The sequence below is a fragment of the Vicugna pacos genome, chromosome 12, assembly GCF_048564905.1.
Source record: "Vicugna pacos chromosome 12, VicPac4, whole genome shotgun sequence".
NCBI classification, from domain to species: domain Eukaryota; kingdom Metazoa; phylum Chordata; class Mammalia; order Artiodactyla; family Camelidae; genus Vicugna; species Vicugna pacos.
This window is the reverse complement of record NC_132998.1, coordinates 40,668,863-40,689,439: the sequence shown is the minus strand read 5'-3', so window position 1 is coordinate 40,689,439 and position 20,577 is coordinate 40,668,863. Positions and strand designations below refer to the sequence as shown.

At 36.8% G+C, this 20,577-nt stretch overlaps 1 long non-coding RNA gene across 1 annotated transcript in view; it reads left to right on the top strand.

Annotated features, from left to right (window-relative positions):
- Positions 1-20,577, top strand: part of LOC140700224 (uncharacterized) — a 73,989-nt gene that overhangs the window by 31,072 nt on the left and 22,340 nt on the right. The window lies entirely within an intron of this gene.

The following is a 20,577-nucleotide window of genomic DNA, read 5'->3' as shown; positions in this document are numbered from 1 at the left end:
CCAATTTCACTCCAAGGACATGGGAAAAATAAAACAACAATAATCTGAATAAACTACTGGTTGAAATAAAAGAGAAAATTTTACACACAAGGGTCTCTTCCTTGTTGTCTGTAGCAAAGAACACTTGCCAATAAAGCATTACCTCCTAATTCATTGAAGTCTAAGCCTATAGCACTCTGCTCATGACTTTTTTCCCTTTTTCTCTTAGCTTGAATTCTGGACACATAATTATGCCATTACAAATACTGCCTGTGGGAAAGGAGGAAGTAGAGCCATTTGTGTGTTACACCAACTGACATACCAGATGACAGCCAACTGCATAGCATTTAGCCAGTAAAACAAACAGAAACCACGTGGAGGCTTCCATGCATGGAAGAGAATTGCAAGCATATGCTCCCTGTACCTTTCTTAACCGACGGTGCTCAGCTTATTCTAGGTGTGTTATGTATCATGTTCCACCCAGAGCATTGCAGAGGGTGCGAGGAACAGGATAAATAGTATAGAGAAACTGTATGATGTTTGGGAAGTGGCAACAACTTTTCTGTGAAATGATTGCCTCTCTTTCTACTTGCTTTTTCTTATTTTCTTCTACTCCCTATATATTAAGAACACACCTAACTAACCAATGATCATGTTTCAAATTAAAAATGAAGTCAATGCCTAGCACATTATCTATAGCTCCCTCCTCAAAACCTTTCATCTTCTTTCCCTTTTTCTTCTTCACTCCTGGATAGTATAATTAATGGTCCACAGCACAGTTGTGAAATAATGTACTTCTTAGTACCCACCATCATTTTAATACAATCAGGGTATGCAGAACAAAGCTTTATGGGGAAAATAATGATGCCACATATTAAGCCACTGTCTTTCAGCTCCAAACCTGCCTTCTCCTACTCTTTTTGATGGGATTCTGCAAACTGATTTTCTTGTACACAAACTGCTGCCTATTAAACTTTGACAGTAAGAGAAGCTGGAAGGAGCCTGCAAGTTTGGAGGAAGAGGAGGGGCTTGCTCTTTCCTGTTCTCTGGTGGTGTCTGGTGGGCTTCCTGACTGCCATGGTTCCTGTATGCATCATATCAGGCTTCTTCACCCCAGCACTGGCAGTTCCTTCCTGTAGGATGATAGAGGAAAACTGGGAAGCAGGAGACAAAAAAGGAAACATGCTCATTTCCATGTATTCCCTGTGTGCTTCCTCGGGATTCCTGACTGCCTTAATTTCCCGGGAGCATCCACCCAGCAACACATCTTCACCCTGACAGAGGCAGTGCGTCCCCATAGCAGCAAATGAATCTAGTTTTCAGTTTCTGCAGCAATTGCAGAAGTAGCTCCATCCACATCAGTTCCATCTGACTACCACCCCCTCCTCAGAAGTCTGGCTTACGGCCTTATAGGACCCCTCCTCTGAGCTCAGAAATGGGCATACCAGCTGAGCAGCACCCTCTCTTCAGAGAAGTGTGGCAGGCTAGAGCCTGTCTTGCCAAGGGCCGGAAGAAAGATGGCTGAATGACATCAGACTCTGTGAACTCTAAAGAACACCAAGCATTTGTGGAGTGTTCTAACAGAGCAAGTGGGAAATAGGGATCATAGCTTTAAAACTGAAGAATTAATTTTTCAGATCATCTTAGTTGAACGTTTGTGGACTCTGTTTTTAAAGCTTGTTACTATCACGGCCTTTGCTAACTTTAACTGCTCTTTTTGCCCTAAGAGCTTAAATATCTTTGAAGGCCAACACTGTAAGCTTGTAGAGGTTAGGAGCCTTCTGTTTTGTATGCTCAGTACATAGGCAGTGCTCAATATGTCTGAAACGACAACAACAAAGGAATTGCTTGGCTTCTGCTGTAGTTCCTGTTTTGTGAACAGCGGGTTGCTGGAAAGGCTCTACCTACAGTGTATAGAGACAAGGTGGTCCCAAAGGAATAGTATGGTAACTTAATAACAACCTTAATTCAAATTGTCAGCAGGGGAGAAAATGTAAGGAGCAGCAAGAAATGGCAAATTGCACCTTCTCCAGAGCAAAGGGAAAAAAAGAGCCAAAGAAAACAAAAACCCAAGAAACTCAGGAGAGTTGTATTAAGATTGCTCCAGTAAAGCTTCCTTAAAACAGCAGTCTCTGGGGGCTGACTCTCAGCATCATTAATATCATCAGCTGGTAATAGATGCTGTGAAACCCTACGAAGCTTCCAAAGAGAGGAGAGAAACGGAAGGGGTGAACAGCACACTGAAAGCACAGAAGTGTTAGGCTTATAAGACTGTTTATTCTGCAGCAGTTTCATCCAGAGCAAGAAAAGCTGATCGCTTTTCTAATGCCTTAAACAGCAGGTAGCGAGAGCCTGCAGGTAAGAAGTGTTAAGCATTAGCCAACTTTCAGACTTGAAACATTGCAGAGGTGGAGCTGAAAGATTTCTCGGGGTGGTTTTTCTCCTAATTTCCTTTTTTCCTTTTTTTGCTTTCATATCCTAAAACCTGATATGAATAAAATTCCAGTTCCATATCCCGTTGTTGTGGATTTCATGGTCATCCTTCCTGTACAAAGGATACTTTTATATGAGTCATGGCCTAGGTTTCAGTCACAACCCGTGTAAGTGTTTTGGAAGTGTTTATGTGTACATTTCTGTTCCTTTTTTTTTTAATAGAAACATATAAGGTGGCGATTCAAAATCAAGACAAAATGGGCTATGGTCCTCTTACTTTCTCTTTACAAATAATAAATCCTAAGAAATACTGGCATTAGTACTAGAGAAGTTTCCAGAGGAAAATATCCTGGACTCGAGAGCTATAGTCAAAATCTCAATATTGGAAGGGAGCTGAAAGGTCATTTAGACTAAGAAGCAGCAGACTTTTCCAGTATAAGATACTGAATGCTTTTGGGCTTTGTAGGCCATAATGCTTAACACTACCACTGTAGCGCGAAAGCAGTGTCTATAAAACGTAAGATAGGCATGGCTGTGTGCCAGTGTGTTTTTATTTATAGATACAACGGGCAGTGCGCCAGATTTTACCCAGAGGTCAAAGTTTGTGACCCTTAATCTAGACTGTTGAGCCATGAGATGGAAAAAGAAAACAAAGAAGGACTCGTTTAAGTTGGGAAACAAAAGAGGTCCTGAATGTCTGACCTCTATTGATTATTCATCTTTTTATTTTTTAAGGTATAATATCCGAGCAGTTAAGAGCATGAATCTTAAGTGTACAACTTGATACATTTTTGCACATATTTACAAATCTATATCTATAGCTATAGATATCCCTGTAGAACCACCCAGATCATGATATCGGACATCTTCAACATCCTCCTGAATTAATTACCTACAGAGGTAACCTGCATTCTTACTTTAGCAATATAAATTAATGCTGCCTATTCCTGAATGTCATATAAATGGAGTCGTAGAGTGTATAATTTGTTGCGTGAGGTTTCTGTTGCTCAACATTATGACTGAGGAATTATCTATCATTTTGTAAAATACTTACTGTAAAATGTTAAATTTTAAACGTTATTACAATTTTATTTATATCAATAAATTAAATACTCAATAATAGGGCAATGGTTACAAAAGTGTGGTAGATTTTTGTGCCCACTGTATTTTATTTAAAATTAAATTATGTTAGGATTGAGTTGAGCCTCCATCGAACATTTTGGCAAAAAGTTTACTACCACATTCTTGGGAGTCCTTTTCAGATAAGCCCATGTCCCTTACACATTATCCAAGAGCCATAAGGGCTTTACTCAGTAGAAAAGAGAGGTGCGCCATCATTCCTTTTCCAGTCTGGGAAGAGATTCTCTGTCTACCAGTCTGCAGCCATCACTATGGGTTGCCCTTCCAAGGTGTGCTGTGCAGAATGTTTTACCCCAGCCCTGCTGGCCTGTGCATGCCACAGTGAAATCTCTCTCCAGGTCTGTCTGAGTCTTTCTGGCTGAGCTCCCTAACCATGATCCCTTGAAAGAAGGCCAATCTGCCAGCAGCTCCACTCTCTCCAATTTGGGGTAGGCTATAGGTGACCTCATTTAAGGTCTCAAAACTTTGTGCTAAGTTTTTAAGACATCCATGCAGCTATTTACTTCCTCAGAATACTATCCTAGAAGAGAGTCAGGACTTTGAGAGGTAGTTCGCGGTAGTAGTTAAGAACATGAATTCTGGATTCAGACAGCTTCGATTCAGTTTCTAGCCCTTTTACTTACTAGCTGTGTGAACTTCGGTAAAATACTTAACTAATCTGTTTTGCCTGTGCCAAATGGTGATAATAACGGTACCTACTTTATAAAGTTGATGTAAGGATTAAATTAATTCATGCACATAAAGGACTTGGAATACTGGAATAATGCCTAACACATAGAAGTTACACAATAGAGCAATAGCAATTAGGTCTGAAATGCAAAGTCTTACTCATCATCTCTTTTGTATAAGAATCTAAGTAGTAGTATTCTAGGCCTTATAGTAATAAAACTTCATTGCCCAGATAGTTTAAGCAAAGGTTCCAACCTGGGCTGATACAGAAATTAAAAGTACAAAGTTGAATATATTGCATGATCTTTAACTGAAAATTATATACATATGCATAGAAAACATATAGGAAGGAAATATGTCAAGATGTTAGCCTTCATCTTTTAACTGTGAGATTATAGATAACTTTAATTCTCTTCTTTATGTATTTTTATAATTTCCAATACAATAGGCAAGTGTAACTTCTAACTTTAACAATAAAACTGTCTTCATGTGTAGCTTATTTAAAATAATGTATAAAACTTGTGTCTGAGTGCTAGAACTTCACATAGTAGCGGCATAATCATGAGGCAACTGGCATATCCAAACTTTAGTTGCTGGTATATAAAATAGGAAAATAATATCTCCACAGGGGTTGTTTGTAGAAATTAAAGGAGAAATCACATGAGGAAACCCTTTTATAATGTAATGCACCATACAAATGTAAGAAATTTGACTGACTGTACTATATGGTTTAAAAAGTCACATAAGGCAATATTTTCAGAAACTCAGGGTGTTCATTTATACTCAGGCCATTAGAGAAAAAGTGAACAAAACTTCCAGCTAAGAAAGTGATTTAAAAGCTTATATTAAACTATTTTTCCTTCACTTTCTTTGTGAATAATCACAGAAGACTGTTGGCTGGCTTGTGCCTGCCCATGTGAGAGAAAACTCACATGAATACACCAAGACTACAAAAACTGATTGAAAGTCTAATACGAGCCAGGCATTATGCTAGTTAATTAAGGGTATAAAAATGAGTAAGGCAGATCATTATCCTAAAAAGGCAGATCCATTATCCTAAAAAAATTTCACAGTGTAGAAAATTTGGAGGCAATCCTATGCATTTTTATTCTATTATAACCTAGCATTGTATACATTTTTAATCTTTGTGGAATGTGTCTTGATGATTGTAGTTCCTTTATTTGTTTAAACAGCTGAGTGTAAACTCTTCCCCATCTGCCACCATCCTTAGCAAAAAGAGAAATACAGAAAGTCGTATTCTACAGATACTACCCAGCAGCTGCATCCAAAGAGAGAATGTAATCTCAATCTCACCAATGCCCAACTCTGTCTTCTATAAACTGGGTGATTAGTGGTGATAACATTCAAGAACAACCTCTATTTTCATACTCAAGGCATTACAAGGCAGTGGCACTGTTTCCATTCTCTATGGAAAAATTAAAAACTAGCAAGTAGCAGACACAAAATTCCAAACAGAGAATTTTTAAAAACATTGCTCACTCCTACTTTCTCCCTTTGTTGTCACATATACAAATTATATGTCTTCAGATGAAACAGTCAGAGCTTCATTCTAGGAACACTGGTGACCATTTATCAATGATGAGGGTGAAAGAAGAGATGTCACAAGACAAAGATCCAAAAGGGTTTTTTGCCCACAAGCAGGATTTTCCAAGGGCCCCTCATGGTCTACATAGGGTCAGATTCCTCAGTTATATATTATAGCTCTTTAGGACAAGCACAAAAATATGATTTATTTATGTGGTTACTTGATTTATATCTTTCATCTCCCCTCAACACTAAGCTTCCTAAGGGCAGGAACCTGTTTGTTTGGGCTCACCACTGAATCCCTGTGGTCTAGCACAGAGCTTGGCATGTCATTGGAACCCAGTAATAATAAATAAGTAAATAAATAAGGTGCAAAATAAGAGTCAATGGCAGTTAATATTTATTGAAATCTTTTCATACACCAGACACAGTGCTGAGCAGTCCATATATGGCTGCCTTATAAGATAGGCACCTCATTATTCTCCTTACACAGGTGATGAGAAAGAGATGAGACAGAGGCTTAGAAAGGTGGGGTCATTTGGCCAAGGTCACACAACTGGAAAGGTGCATAGCCAGGGAAGTCCAAAAGTTAGCTTGGCATACTCTAGACTCGTATTCTATTCCTTGTTCTTTCTATTCCATTCTGTTCCTTGTTCTTGTTTTCTTTCTAATCCTTCTTGATGAATAGCTCTTGTCTACTATAGTAGCACAGTAGAGAAAGAACTAGTGGCCACATTACATAAGTAGCTTTCACATGAAGAAAAATGATTTCACACTGTAGGTTCTTCCTTAGATAACTGTTCTACCTAAGTCTTTAATGGACCAAAGTGAATTTTTCAGCTATATGGGGAGGCCATATTGTGTGAAATTTCCTAAAATATTCTGACCACAAATTCTTCAGTAGTTTTCTGGGCTTTTGTTCCATTTTGGGAATATTTAAATTAAAACAGCAATATTTAAAATCACTTGAAATTAGAATTTATGAAGATTAAATATTTTCAAAAGACAACTAACTTACATAAGCATGTTAAAAGAAATATCCTATAATTTACTCACTCTTTAATGGGAAATCTGGTCCATTATAACCAAGAATTTGAATCTGGTATAAAATATCTTATTACCTGTCCCACTACCATTAACATTCTGCTTCCTTGTTCCATCGTTGTTAAAATTAATATAAACTGGTTCCAGGTTTCCAGTCTGACACATAAGGAAACAGGAAATTATCACTCTATCCTAACAAGTAAAACTGAACAAACCTGATAATATCAACTACCCTTCTTCGATCTGGCGGAACAGTGAAGTCACAAGGCAAACCACTGCCCACAAAATTGTAAAGACAGGCAGATAGATAGTGAGAATCACAACTGACCAGGGCAGAAACCCACTTGCAGAAACCTCCTTAGGAAACAGTGATGGCATGGGAAAACTTGAACAGCAATTAATGAAATGCTAGGGGCTCAGTGTGGAAAAACTCCAGGAGGAGTTTTATCTCCAGGAACCACTTTGAAAAGTCCAGAGCATTCTGCTCTTCTTAACAAGATCTTCCCTCAGGTGAAGGTGATCTTTTTTTTTTTTTTTTACTAGATCTTTACTAGATCTTGTTTTTTAGTTGTATTTTACTAGAGCCTAATTTGCTGGGGTTTTATCAGAGCCTAACCAACCCAGAGAGAGGGAAATAGCTGACCCCCTTTAGAAAGTCCATCTCACCAAAGTGGGGGGAAAAGACTGAGAAGCAGTGATGAAACCCATAGTGCAGGGTACAGGCTCACGAAAAGACGGAGACCTAACCATGGGACTGTGGAAGGCTTTCCCTTCCCCCAAAGCTTACTCTGTGTTACAAAAGCCTTTTTTCTGCAGTTCCTCTGACACAGTCATAATCACTTTTCAACAAAGTTTACAAGGTACGCTAAAAGGCAAAAAATACAGCTTAAAAAGGCTGAACAAGCATCAGAACCAGAGTCAGAAATGACAGGAATGATCAGAACAGGAATTTTGAAAACTGTGATTAATATGCTAAAGGCTTTAATGGAAAAAGTAGACAACACTCAAGAAACAGATGGGTAATGTAAGCAGAGAGATGGAAATTCTACGAAGGAATCAAAAAGGAAAGCTGGAGATGAAAAACACGGTAACAGAAATTAGGCCCCTGATGGGCTCATTAGTAGAGGAAATGACTGAAAAAAGAATATCTGCATGACAGAAAAAGACAAATGCTGCATGATCTCATTTGTATGTGGAATTAAAAGAAAAAAAAAGAGCTCATGGATATAGAAAACAGATTGGTGGATGCCTGAGGAGAGGAATGAAATGCTTGAAGGGGGTCAAAAGGTACAAATTTCCACTTACAAAATGAATATATTATGGCGATGTAATGTACAGCACAGTGACCATAGTTACTGCATATTTGAAAGGAGGTAGGAGAGTGGATTTTGAAAGTTCTCATCACTAGGACAAATATTTTTGTAACTCTGTGGGGTGATAGATGTTAACTGGACTTTTTGTGGTGACCATTTTGCAATATGAATCATTATGTTGTACACCTGAGACTAATATAATGTTATATCAATTATACCTTGATAAAAGAATAAAAGAATCTCTGCACTTAACAATATGATGATAGAAACTTCCAATCTGAAAAGCAAAAGGAAAAAAGAGTGGGGGAAAAAAATCCAGAACAGAACAGAATATCCTAGAACTGTAGGACAACTAAAAGTGTGTAACATATGCATAATGAGAAAACCAAAAATTGAAGAAAGAAAGGAAGGAAGGAACAGAAGCAGTATTTGAACCAATAATAACTGAGAGTTTCCTCCAAATTAACATACGACACCAAACCATGGATCCAGGAAGCTCAGAGAACATCAAGAAGGATAAATGCAAAAGAAAAATAAAAACCAAATAAGTACACCCACTCATATCATCTTCAAACTTCAGAAAGTCAAAAATTAAGAAAGAAAGCTTGAAAGAAGCCAGAGGAGAAAAACGCCTCACCTATTGAGGAGCAAAGATAAGAATGACATCTGCCTTCTCCCCTGAAACCACGTGAGAAAGAAGAGACTGAGTGGAATATGTAAAGTGTTGAGAGAAAAAAAACCACCAACCTAGAATTCTTTATCCTAAAAAATGCTCCTTCACACTTGAAGGAGAAATAGGGACTCTCTCAGACAAACAAAAATTGAGGGAATGTGTTTCCCATTTTTACCATATAAGAAATGTTAGAAGTTCTTTAGAGAGAAGGAAAATAGTATAGGTCAGAAACTTGGATCTACATAAAGAAAGGAAGAGCATAGAAGAATGAATAAATGAAAGTAAAATAAAAACATTTATTTTATTTATTCTTAATTTAACAGCAGTTTGTAACAATAATAGCAACAGTGTATTCAATTATGTATTCTTACATATGTGTGTGTGTGTGTTTAAGTTTATGCATAAGTAAAATGAGTGACAGCAATGCTACAAGAGACTGGAAAAAGGAATTAGGGTTATTTTGTTTTTATAAGATACTTACACAACTCATGAAGTAGGAGAGTGATATTGGAAAGTGAACTTAGATCCACTGCAAAAATATATTGCAAACTCTAGGGTAATCACTGGAAAAAATTTTTTTAAGAAGCATAATTGATATACTAAAAAATGAAAGAACTTACCAAAACTCTGAAGCAACCAAGATATCCTTCAGTAGGTGAGTGGATAAACTGTGATGCATCCAGCCAATGGAATATTATTCAGCATGAAAAAGAAATGAACTATCAATCCATGAAAAGACATGGAGGAACTTGAAATACATATTACCTAATGAAAGAAGCCAATCTGAAAGGGATACATACTGTATGACTCCAACTATGTGACTCTGAAAAGGCAGAACTATGGGGACAGTAAAAGGATCAAGGTTTTGAGGGGAGGCAGGGATGACTAGGCAGAGCACAGAGGTTTTTTTTAGGGTAGTGGAACTATTCTGTATGATACTGCAATAGTGTATACATGTCATTATACGTTTGTCAAAACTCAGAATGTGCAATACCAAGACTGAATCCTAATGTAAACAATCGGCTTTGGGTAATAATTATGTTCAATGTATGTTCATCTATTACAACTAATGAACCAGTGTAGTGTGGGATATGTTTAGTGTGGGGAGCTCTGTTGCGGCGGGGGACTGGGAGTACATGGGAACTCTGTACTTTCTGTTCAGTTTTGGCCTGAACTTAAAACTGTCCTAAAAAATTAAGTTTATTAATTAAAAACTTATTATGAACCATATCTCATCCTTCAAGAGCTAAGATCTCTCTAACTTTCAACAGGATGCAAACTAATTTAATAAACTAATTCATAACACTGAAAGCATTCTATATTATATTGAACAATTGGAAAATAAGGGAAAGACGGTCAATTCTTTGTTGCAAAAAATAAATTATTCTATATTAGCTACAGGGGTAGTTGAGAAAGATCTAGCAATGAAGGTGACACAAAGGAACTAGAAGTAAAGTAACAGTCACAAAGAAAAGAAGTAACGTTAGTGTCCTACAGATTTAGGATATAATGAAGGATGACACTGAAGTGGCAGCATGATGATTCTGGAAACAGCAACATAAATACTTCATGCAACCAATGCAGCCTACTCACTGTTTGAGGATTATTAATTTTAATGTGTCATTTGACTTCTCTAATCCTTTTATCATATGTGTAAACTGAAAATAATGATAGCTATTCTACTTTCCTGGGTTATGAACTTTTAAATGGAGCAACTATGAATTCCTTTGATATAGCATTTATTGAGCAGCACCTTAATTATTTGTGCTTATATCTCTCTGTCTAACTGAACCTGACTTTCTTGGGAGCAGGGACGGTGTGTCCTCTTCAGCTCTGTAATCTTGCCATCCAGCACAGTGTCTGCCATATAGTGAGCTTAAACTACACTCACTGAATACAAGACAGGAGGCAGGGAGAGAGGGAAGGAGGGAGGGAAGGAGCCAAGGAGAGAACAAGGGATATAACAAAGGAAGAAGGGACGGAGAGTGAAAGGGAGGGAGGGAAGGAGGAATTAAGGAAGGATGGAAGGAAAGAAGGAAGGCTGGCTTTAATGATCCAAAAAAGAGAAAATGTCCATCTATAAGAGACAGGGACTGTGGTTGAAAGGAGCAAAGATAGATAATTGAGTTCACAGATGAAGTAAGGATAAAATGAGAACTTCAAGTGGATGCAAATAATGAGTTATATTCATGGTACTCTGTAACCACGTGTGCCTAATTGGCCTTAATAGTTTTTTAGTCCATTTACCCCTTCAGGGTTTGGGGGTAATAAATTATAATACATTTATCCTGTACTCCTATAAAAAGATACAAATATTTATATATTTCTCTGTTCCACAGAGAAAGTGAGGCAGTAATTTTCACATATAATACTGTCATTCTGTGAGCATCACACTTTAAAATACCATTGTCAAGAAACATATCCTGATTATATTTCTAGCTATAAATAGCAGTTTAACAGAAGTTAAAGCAGTACAGATATTCTATCTCTCTGTCTCTGTATCTCTTACACAGACTTACACACACACACACACACACACATACACACACACACACACACACATACACCCCTACCTGTTCAGTTTATTTATCAAAATCACTGAATTTCTCCAACAGATAGTCACCATCCCCTCAAAATTAAATCTAGTATGTTAGCTCTGGACAGTTTACTTCCCTATATCAGCACCTACTCTGTTTTCTAACAAAAATAGATACACCACCTACTTTATATAAGTGTGTGTATCCCTTTCACTCATCTTAAAATAAATATACGTTTCTTTTTTCTCATCTTTTTCGGCAGACTCTAAAGTTTTATTAGTTTTGCTGCAACTCTGCGGTGTCTTTCTTTATGCACTATTGCTTTTCTTGGTTTATTTCTTACGTCCTCCTCTGTTCCCTGATGGAAGGAAGATTACCATTTCCGACTCAAGCACTCATTACCTGATGGCCCCACCAGCTACAGCTGATTTAAGTAGGGCCTCGGGCAGCAATGTCACCTTTCTTAGGAGGCACATATGCCAAAGCCGTAACCTGGTCCTTGAGAAGAATTCCAAATCTGAACTGGGACAAGCTGGGCTGCTCTCTTCACTGTCCTAATGCAATTTGTTGCTGCTAGCATGATTTCAGCAAGGGCACCCAGAGAAAAATATGCCCCAGAGTGTCCTCTGCTTCATCTGTCTTTATGCTTTTATTTTTAAGTACTATAGAAGCCCCCAAGCTACATTGTGTCTTCTCTGGATCCTTATAAACTGAAATAAGTTATTTTTTCTTTGCATAAAATGGCTTTGATGAAAAGGTTATGCTTTGTTTGTTTTCATTTCTGAAGGCTCCTACTGCTAGCTAGCATCAGTGAGTTAGAAATGAATGTTCCCAGTCTTACTGTGATTTCTTCCTAGATTCATGTTTTGTTTGTGTGATATTGCTGACCTCTAGCATTAAGAACACTGATGTTTTCTTTAACTTCATCTGTATTTAGTATTTTCAAACTTTCTCCATGGATTTGGCTCTTCTATTAGTAGAGTCTGATAAAAATTCTCAGTTCAGTAATAAGTGAACAATAGCCTTTTAACATAAATACTGAATCTGAGAATTGAGGGTTGGGGACTTTTTAAAATACGAATTTTTAGAAGAGGTGTAAACATTTTCAATTGTCATCATAGACATTCCCTTTGAAGCATCCTAAGTTGAACATAATCCAAAACCAAACTCCTTATTCATCTTACGATCTCCAGCCTTCCATTTGTTCACCCTCAAAGCCTTGGAGTTAACCTTGAATTCTGTATTTCTCTCACTCTACAAATCTGTGAGAAATCCTGTGGGTTCTACTGTGGGACACATTAGAATCTAGCCACTTTTCACCCTCTCCACCACCCTGTCCCAAGCCACAAGTTCTCTCGCTGGGATTATGGTGATAACCTTCTCACTGGTCTCTCTGAGGCTATAGCTCTCCTCCTACAGAGAGTCTGTTAGCTTTGGCAGCCACCATCGTCCTTTAGAAGTGGAAAGCAGATTGTGGGGTTCCTCTGCTCACAACCTTCAGATGGCTTCCAGGGCTTTCAAAGAAAAGGCCAGTGTCTGGAGATGACAACATATCCCCATCTGACCTGCCTCCCCACCCCACCTCTCCAACCTTGTCATTCACAACACTCCCTCTCTCAGTCTTTCCCTTTGATCCAGTCACACTGGTTTCTTGGTGCTTTCTTCAATGAAGACACTGACCAAGATGACCTGAAAGTTCTCCTTGGCTTAGCTAAACCTTAGACAAGCTTCTTCCTGCCTCTAAGCCCCTGACTTCCCTTTTCTTAGAGTATTTTACATGTTGCGAAGCATCCAAATGAAAATGTGAATTCTCCAGGACCATTTTGTAACAACAAAGAAAGTTAGTGTTTAAAAGACTGAGCAGAGGTTGAGAACATAGATTCCAGAAGCAGAAAGCCTTAGGTACAAAACGGAGCCTGACACTTAAGCAAGTGAGTGAACAATCTGGAATTGCAGTGTTCTTATTGATAGGATGGAAATGTAAAATTAGTGCAGATCTGAAAGAATATTTTGAGAATTAAATTCAATAATACATGTAATTCACTTAGTATATGCCTACATGGAATAAGCACTCTGAAGTTTTGTTATTACTTTTGGTGTTATTGCTATTATTTGCAGAATCATAATCAACATATAACACTTCAATAAAATATAGCTTTTGTTAGAGATTTAAGTTATTAGTTACAGTAGTATGGGTTTTATTATAATTTAATTCTCAACTTTAGAAAAATACAAAGTATTATTAATTATTATATGCTCTAATCTGATTTTCTCTTTAAAAATGATTTTGTTCCATCTGATAGACTCTGATCTTGATTAAGACAGAGATTGAGTTTCCCTCGTTTGATTTAACAAGTCTTTTGCCATTATGTGTAATGACACTATGTGTAAGCCATCATGCTCGGCTCAGAGAAATCAATAATAAACTACAAAGAAAGGATCTTTACCTTCATGAGGCTTTTTCTTAAGGGTGAAAACTGGCAATGAACAAACAAATAAACATACAATATGTATAATATATAGTTAATGGGATATCCCCAAGATCTTAAATAGGAACTGGTTCATAACAGGTACTCAGTATGAATTAAGTTAGATTATTTTAAATTATTTTATTGCAACATGAAGAATAAGCAGAGGTGTGCTGCAGTGAGTTCTTTCCGCTCAGGAAAGCCAATTGTGTGCCTTTCTTCCTAATTCTGTATTTGATGACTTTGATTTGGTAGCTGCCAGTCAGCCATGGTGGGAGTTTCTGCTGTACAGAAGTCAGCAGTGCTACAAACTGCAGCTATTTTTCCTGAGAATCAGTTGTCAGCACATCACTGGATAAAGGCTGACAAAGTGTGGAATCCGAATTGTATGCACTTTTGACAAGAAATAACCCTTAATATATCACATTAATACATTAACATATATTAATATAATAGCACATTAATATATTAATATATTTCAGAGTCAGATTTACAAATTATATAACACAATGCCAGACTGAAGATGACTCAGAAAACCTATACTTACATAAATAGAATTATTCTCCCAATAATGAGTAACCATCTCTTGATTATTCAGGCTCATGCAAAAAACATAATGTGAAGAACCCAGAAAATCAACCAACTAATAAATATTCTCTTTATAATTTTAATTATACCTTTTTGATAAAACAATTTGTATTTTGAATAAGAGTGCATACAGTAGGATGTAAAGCAATTTTATATCCATTAAACATAACCCACTAGCTATGGAAAGAAAAAAGAAGCTTCTGGATGTCAGGGGAAGCAAATCTGAAGTTATTTCCCTGTGGAAAATCTCATAAAAATCATTTAGTTGACTCTATGCAGAGCTACAATGCCCTGGGCTAGAAATTTCCCAGGGCTGCATGGCTGAGGAGTGTAAATTATTAAATCACAATCTTAAAAAGTAAAGTAAAAAAGCGTTTTTTAAAATTCTGCTACATGTGACTTTATTGCTTAATTTTTAATGTTATAATGTATCAAATTTATTTCGTTCTTACTACGTTACATTCATAGTCCTATTAAAATCATGGATATAGATTTGTTTCTGAATCAAAAGTGTAAGAAAAGGAAACATTTGTGCATCCTTAGCCACCAGATCTCATTGGCTAGGAGCAAGTGAGTCAGAATTATCAGTCTGTTCTCAAAAACAACTTCAAACTTTATTTCTGGCCTAAGCTCTCACAGAAACATCTAGATTTTATCCTATTAAGTTGCTGTTTAATATCAGGCAAAGTATTTATCAAAGTCCTTAGAGTATGGTTACATTATTTCTGTTATATTGATCAAGAAATAGTGGTAACCTTTCAGATAATTTCCAATTGAGCACCATTTATTCAAAACCATCCCTTTCCCAGACACAGCTCTTGGCACTTATCTCTAATGCCCATAACGACTCTATCAGGAAGACTCTGCCCATGATGACTCTGTCATTTTTACTACAAATGAGGAAATTTATGCACAGAGAGACTAACTGGTTCCTCCTAGGTCAAACAACTAGCAAAAGGGAAAGCCAGGAGCCAAAAATGCCTTCTGGCTCCAAAGCCCACATGAGTTTACCAAACTCAGTGGCAATTACCTACTCTTCTCATGAATCACTTAATTTGTTCTATGGCAGTCTTTCTCCTGGGAAAACGAACATAAATATCAACTTGGCAATAGGGGCACTTATCTCCACAAACACTACCACCCAAAGCCAACCCAAAGCAGATTGAATTGAAACCAAAAGTTCTCCCAGCCTTACTGTGGGTGATCTATTTTGATTAGCTTACAAATGGTACAAATTGTCCTTCTGATTTATGCCAGGAGCAAAGTAGAAGTTGTGGCTTTTTTTTTTTTCAGGCAGTTTAGACTCCAATTTGTGGCAGAATAATTGTAAGTAAAAAGAAACTGATTTCCAGGTCAAATGGCAGCTTCCAGTAAAAGGAGCCAAAAATCATTTTCAAAGGAAGGAAAGTCTGTCTATAGTAAACTTTCCTAAAGATAATATATATATATATATATAGCCATCCTAAGATCAGAATTGAAAACAATCTGTTTGGATCCCTCAAGTAAATCTAAGAAAAGAAGATTTAGGTAAAAATGTATATTTGTGAGAAAAGAAGTTATGTGCATCAAAGGAATAGACTTTTAAATAAAAAGAAAATTTAATACAGCCCCTTAAGTGATAAATACAAGAAAACTAGTACCTAATTATTATAAATGTGCCCTTGTTTATTTGGAAAATGTACTTAGGAGGGGGTTCTTGTGACTTTAGGAGTGGAGCGTTCTTGCTTGTCTCTCTTCCTGCCTTCCTTCCTTTACCCAAACATTGGCAAGCATATCAGTAAATAGGGGCTTATCAAACTTTTCATTCAGTGATACATTTCTAAATATGCTAGGACCCATGTGTACACTCAACAAATAGTCTTGTATATTTTAAGTTTAGCCTGTAATATTGTGTTTGATTCATTTGAAATTTATTTTTTGTATGAAATTAGGGATCCACTGTCTTTTTTTTTTCTTTATGGATACTGTTTCCCAAAACATTTAATAGCCTCTCCTTTCTCCACTGATCTACAATATCACCTTCGCCATATATCAGATTTATATAGATATGTAGGTTGGTGTTCTAGGCTCTATATTCTCTTCAGTTTTGCCTCAAATACAGTAACAATATCAACACTATGCTGTAACAAAAACAGAATATAGTTTTCTAATATTGAATAGCTTTGGAGCAAATCTTGATATCCAACAGGGAAATCCCCATACTTTATTCTTCTCTGTTGGTAGTGTCTTGTTTATTCTTGAGGCTTTGAAATTTCATATTAATTTTAGAATAAATTTGTCAAGTTTCATGAAAAGAACCTATTAGGATTTTGACTGACAGATATCAAGTCTGGGTCTATTTGACACTGTCTAATATATTGTGTTTGTCTATCTGTGATCATGGTAATAGCAGTTCATTTATTTAGGTGTTGTTAAAAACTTAAATTTTGTAGATTTGTACACAAAGCCTTGCCCTTCATGAGTCAGTTACTTAGAATAAATCTCTCTCACTTCTGTACACACATATACACACACACCCTATTAGTTAGATTTCTCTGGAGAACTCTAATACAAATTTTGGTACTGAGAGTGGCTTTATGGGAGCATAACTTAAGAATGAGTTTTCTGAATTGGGTCTGGGATTTCTGGCCTTGGATCTCTAATATGATTAGATTTAAAGACATAATGACTCTCATTTCCAGTAGCAGAGCACTGATTGTTCATGGCATGTTGTGGCAATAGAAATAAACAAAATATCACTATTGGATACTCATAATAAAACACTAAGAAACAAGGATCTAGATGACCATGTATATGATACTTTCGAGCATTTTTGTCTAACAAATATGATGAGATTGGGTGGTTGCTCCTAATGTCACTAAACAAAAATGAACAAAAGAAAAAATGAGCTCAGGAATTTGAATTTGTTAAAAAAAATAGAAAGGAAAGGAAAGGAAGAAAGGAAAGGAAGGGAGAAAGGGAGAAAGGGAGAAAGGGAGAAAGGAAGGAAGGAAGGAAGGAAGGAAGGAAGGAAGGAAGGAAGGAAGAAAGAAAGAAAGAAAGAAAGAAAAGAAAGAAAGAAAGAAAGAAAGAAAGAAAGAAAGAAAGAAAGAAAGAAAGAAAGAAAGAAAGAAAGAGAGAAAGAAAAGAAGGAAGGAAGGAAGAAAAGGAAGGAAGGAAGGAAGGAAGAGTACTACCACCATCCAGTTATACAAAGGATTAAATCACCGCTCACGCTAGTTACCCACAGACAGTGCATGCCCTGAGTGGAATTCAGGATGGATAAAACACAATGAGACATTCTGTGCTTTTAATAAACAGGCCCCTAGATAGTTAGATGCATATCTCAGAAGGAACTTCAATAATCCCAGATTCTTGCATCTTCCCATACCTAGAAAATCACTGAAATCATTAACATGAGATACCTGTTAACAGTAATCTTTTACTAACATATGCGCTTGACTACATATTTTTCCTAGCCGAAAAATTCATATATATATGAATACTGGCTTCTTCCCTACTTCTTTGGAGCAGTTTACTCAGAGGTACTGAGGAACTATCTCCCGGGCTGCAGTTCTCAGTAAGACCCTGAGTAAAACTTAAACTCACAACTCTCATGGGCGTTTTTCTTTATGCTGACAAATTCCTAGCTCATACCTCACATAAATTACCTGAAAGCTTCCAATGCCTTTCCTGAATAAAGACCCTTTCTCTCTCATAGCCACAGGGTTGAGAGTGCTGAAAAACAAACTGAAAATTTCATTCCAGAGTGACTGAATTACAATGCAAGCTGAATTCCCAGGCCCATGGAGTATTTACTGTTAAAGTGATAGCATCGACTAGGGAGGAACATCATCCCAAAAGTTGAAATAGAGACACATAGGAAGACTCTGATAAAGCTGGGGACATTAAGCCCCTAAACTCTGATGAGTCTTCTTTGCCAGTAGATCAAGTCTCTCCACCCCCAGTAGAAGCGGCCTTTACATCCCCATCTGAGATTAACCCTAAGGCAGCTGCCATGCAAAACATGCTGATTCCCTCAGGATCCACCTCCACTACCCCGTTTGCTACTAGACCTATAACTAGACTCAAGTTCCAGCAGGCTCTCAAAGGTACAATGTGTGACCCATGAGGCAGTATACCACCCTTCAAAGCTACTACTTGAGCTTTCTAACTCATACAGACAAAAGTCCAGGGAATATGTGTGGCGATGGATATTAAAGATGTGGAGTAATTATGGAAGGAACATAAATTTAGATCAAGCAGAATTTGTTGATAAGGGACCCACTAAGCAGAGATTCTGGACCTAGTTGCAGCCTAGGGAGTTAGAAAGGGTTCTAATAGTTTGGTTGGTTGGTTGGTTGATTGGTTATTTTAAATATGGACTAAAAGGAAGCCCAGAGTAAGCAAGCTAAAAATGCCAGACCTTCCTTGGTTTATTGTGGAGGAAGGGATTCAAAAGCTTAGGGACTTCTAGCCTCCAGACCTGTAAGACAATGAATTTTTGTTGTCTGAGCCACTCAATTTGTGGTCCTTTATTATGGCAGCCCCAGCAAATTAATATACTGTACACCCAATAAATGCTATTTTTATTACCATTTTTATTACTGCCGCACTTTGAAAAGAGTAGAACCATAGAACATCAGTGAAATTCATTGAAAGCTTTTGTATGTGTCAGAAGAGCAACTGTCCACCTATGGCATTGTGGAATTTAAGCTTAAATGCACTACTTGTATGTTTTGGAGTCAGTGAGCATTGCTTCTTGCTGGCTTCCAAATGTTTGGTTGTCCACTTATTTTGTCATCCCTTATCTTTTCTTATTTGGGGATTTACTATCTTATTCCTTCTTGGTTACTAGTTTATCCCCATTTAAACCAACTGGCTTTTCCCTAAATCACAAACATAAAACAAGGTTAGTTAATGCCATCATCTTACTTGGTCCTTTTAGATGTATAACTTATCAAAATAAAATGTCCATTTATTCAAGAATTATACATGTACACATTCAGAAAAATCAATCACACTCAAGCCTTCCTTCAGATTTTTCTCATTCCTCACTGATTCTTCAGTATTTGGCATGCAATGAAGATATATACTGAGAATCTGTACTTCCAGAAAGCAAGCTTGAATTTCCTTCTTTGAATCCTTCCTTCTGCATCACTAGTTCAAAATTGAAAAGCTTTGGAAGGACATAGATCTATTTGTTAAATGGAATCATAGGATGTTTCCTATCAGCCTCCATCTAGACAGCTTTTCAGCTCAGCTCCTTTCCCACATTCCTCTCAAATCTATCTTACCAAGATATTGTCCTGGCACAGTATTCACTTCAATCTGCTATTTATAAGGAAAAAAAATGACTATATCCTCATGTTTTTGAAAGTGTGCAGATAGAGCCCTGTTAGAAGCCAGAAATTAGGGTTTACCTCTCCACAAGCTGGAATCACGTCATATAAAATGTTTTAAAATAAAATATTTCTAAGAACCCTGATTCCCTCCCTTCCCCAATAAGCATTGAACAAGAGGCTACCAATAAGCACAAGACACATGCAAATATAAATGCAGGGTATCCTAAAGTCTTAGTGAAGTTCTGAGCCTTAATAAAGGCAGAACTATAAATGCTACAAACTTACAAAAACATCATTTGAAATATTAAGTACTTATATTGTTGCCATACTTGTTTTTTAAGTTTGAAGAACATATTTTAAATGTTAAGTTTTTGTTTCAGTCACCCTGCAGATGAGAATTTTTGATTAAATAAAAATTTGTTTTTCAAGATTCAGAATTCTAAATAAGCACAAAAGAAATGGAAATAAGTTTTCAAATGATGCCTCTCTTACATCTGTAAGCATTTATACTGTATCTGGAGTTACTGAAGCCTTAAAAGCTCCCTAAGATTTTTGGATGCCATGTTATTAATTCATTCTTTTTCCTTTTACATGTCCTTTTTCTCCAGTATGATTGTATAATTTTTGTTTTCATGGTAGGAAAATGTTTATTTTTCAGTTTTGAATGTAGCACATCTCAGCAGATAGGTTTCATAGTTGCCAATTAAAAGACGTTGTTCAGCAACTGCCCTGAATAATAATCTTTGTCTCTTCCTATAACACATCAAAGTATATTTCTATTGGAATTCTTCTAACATACTCATCACCAAACTGTAACCCTGGGACTTCACTGAATTTGTTTACATTTCATCTGTTACTATCACA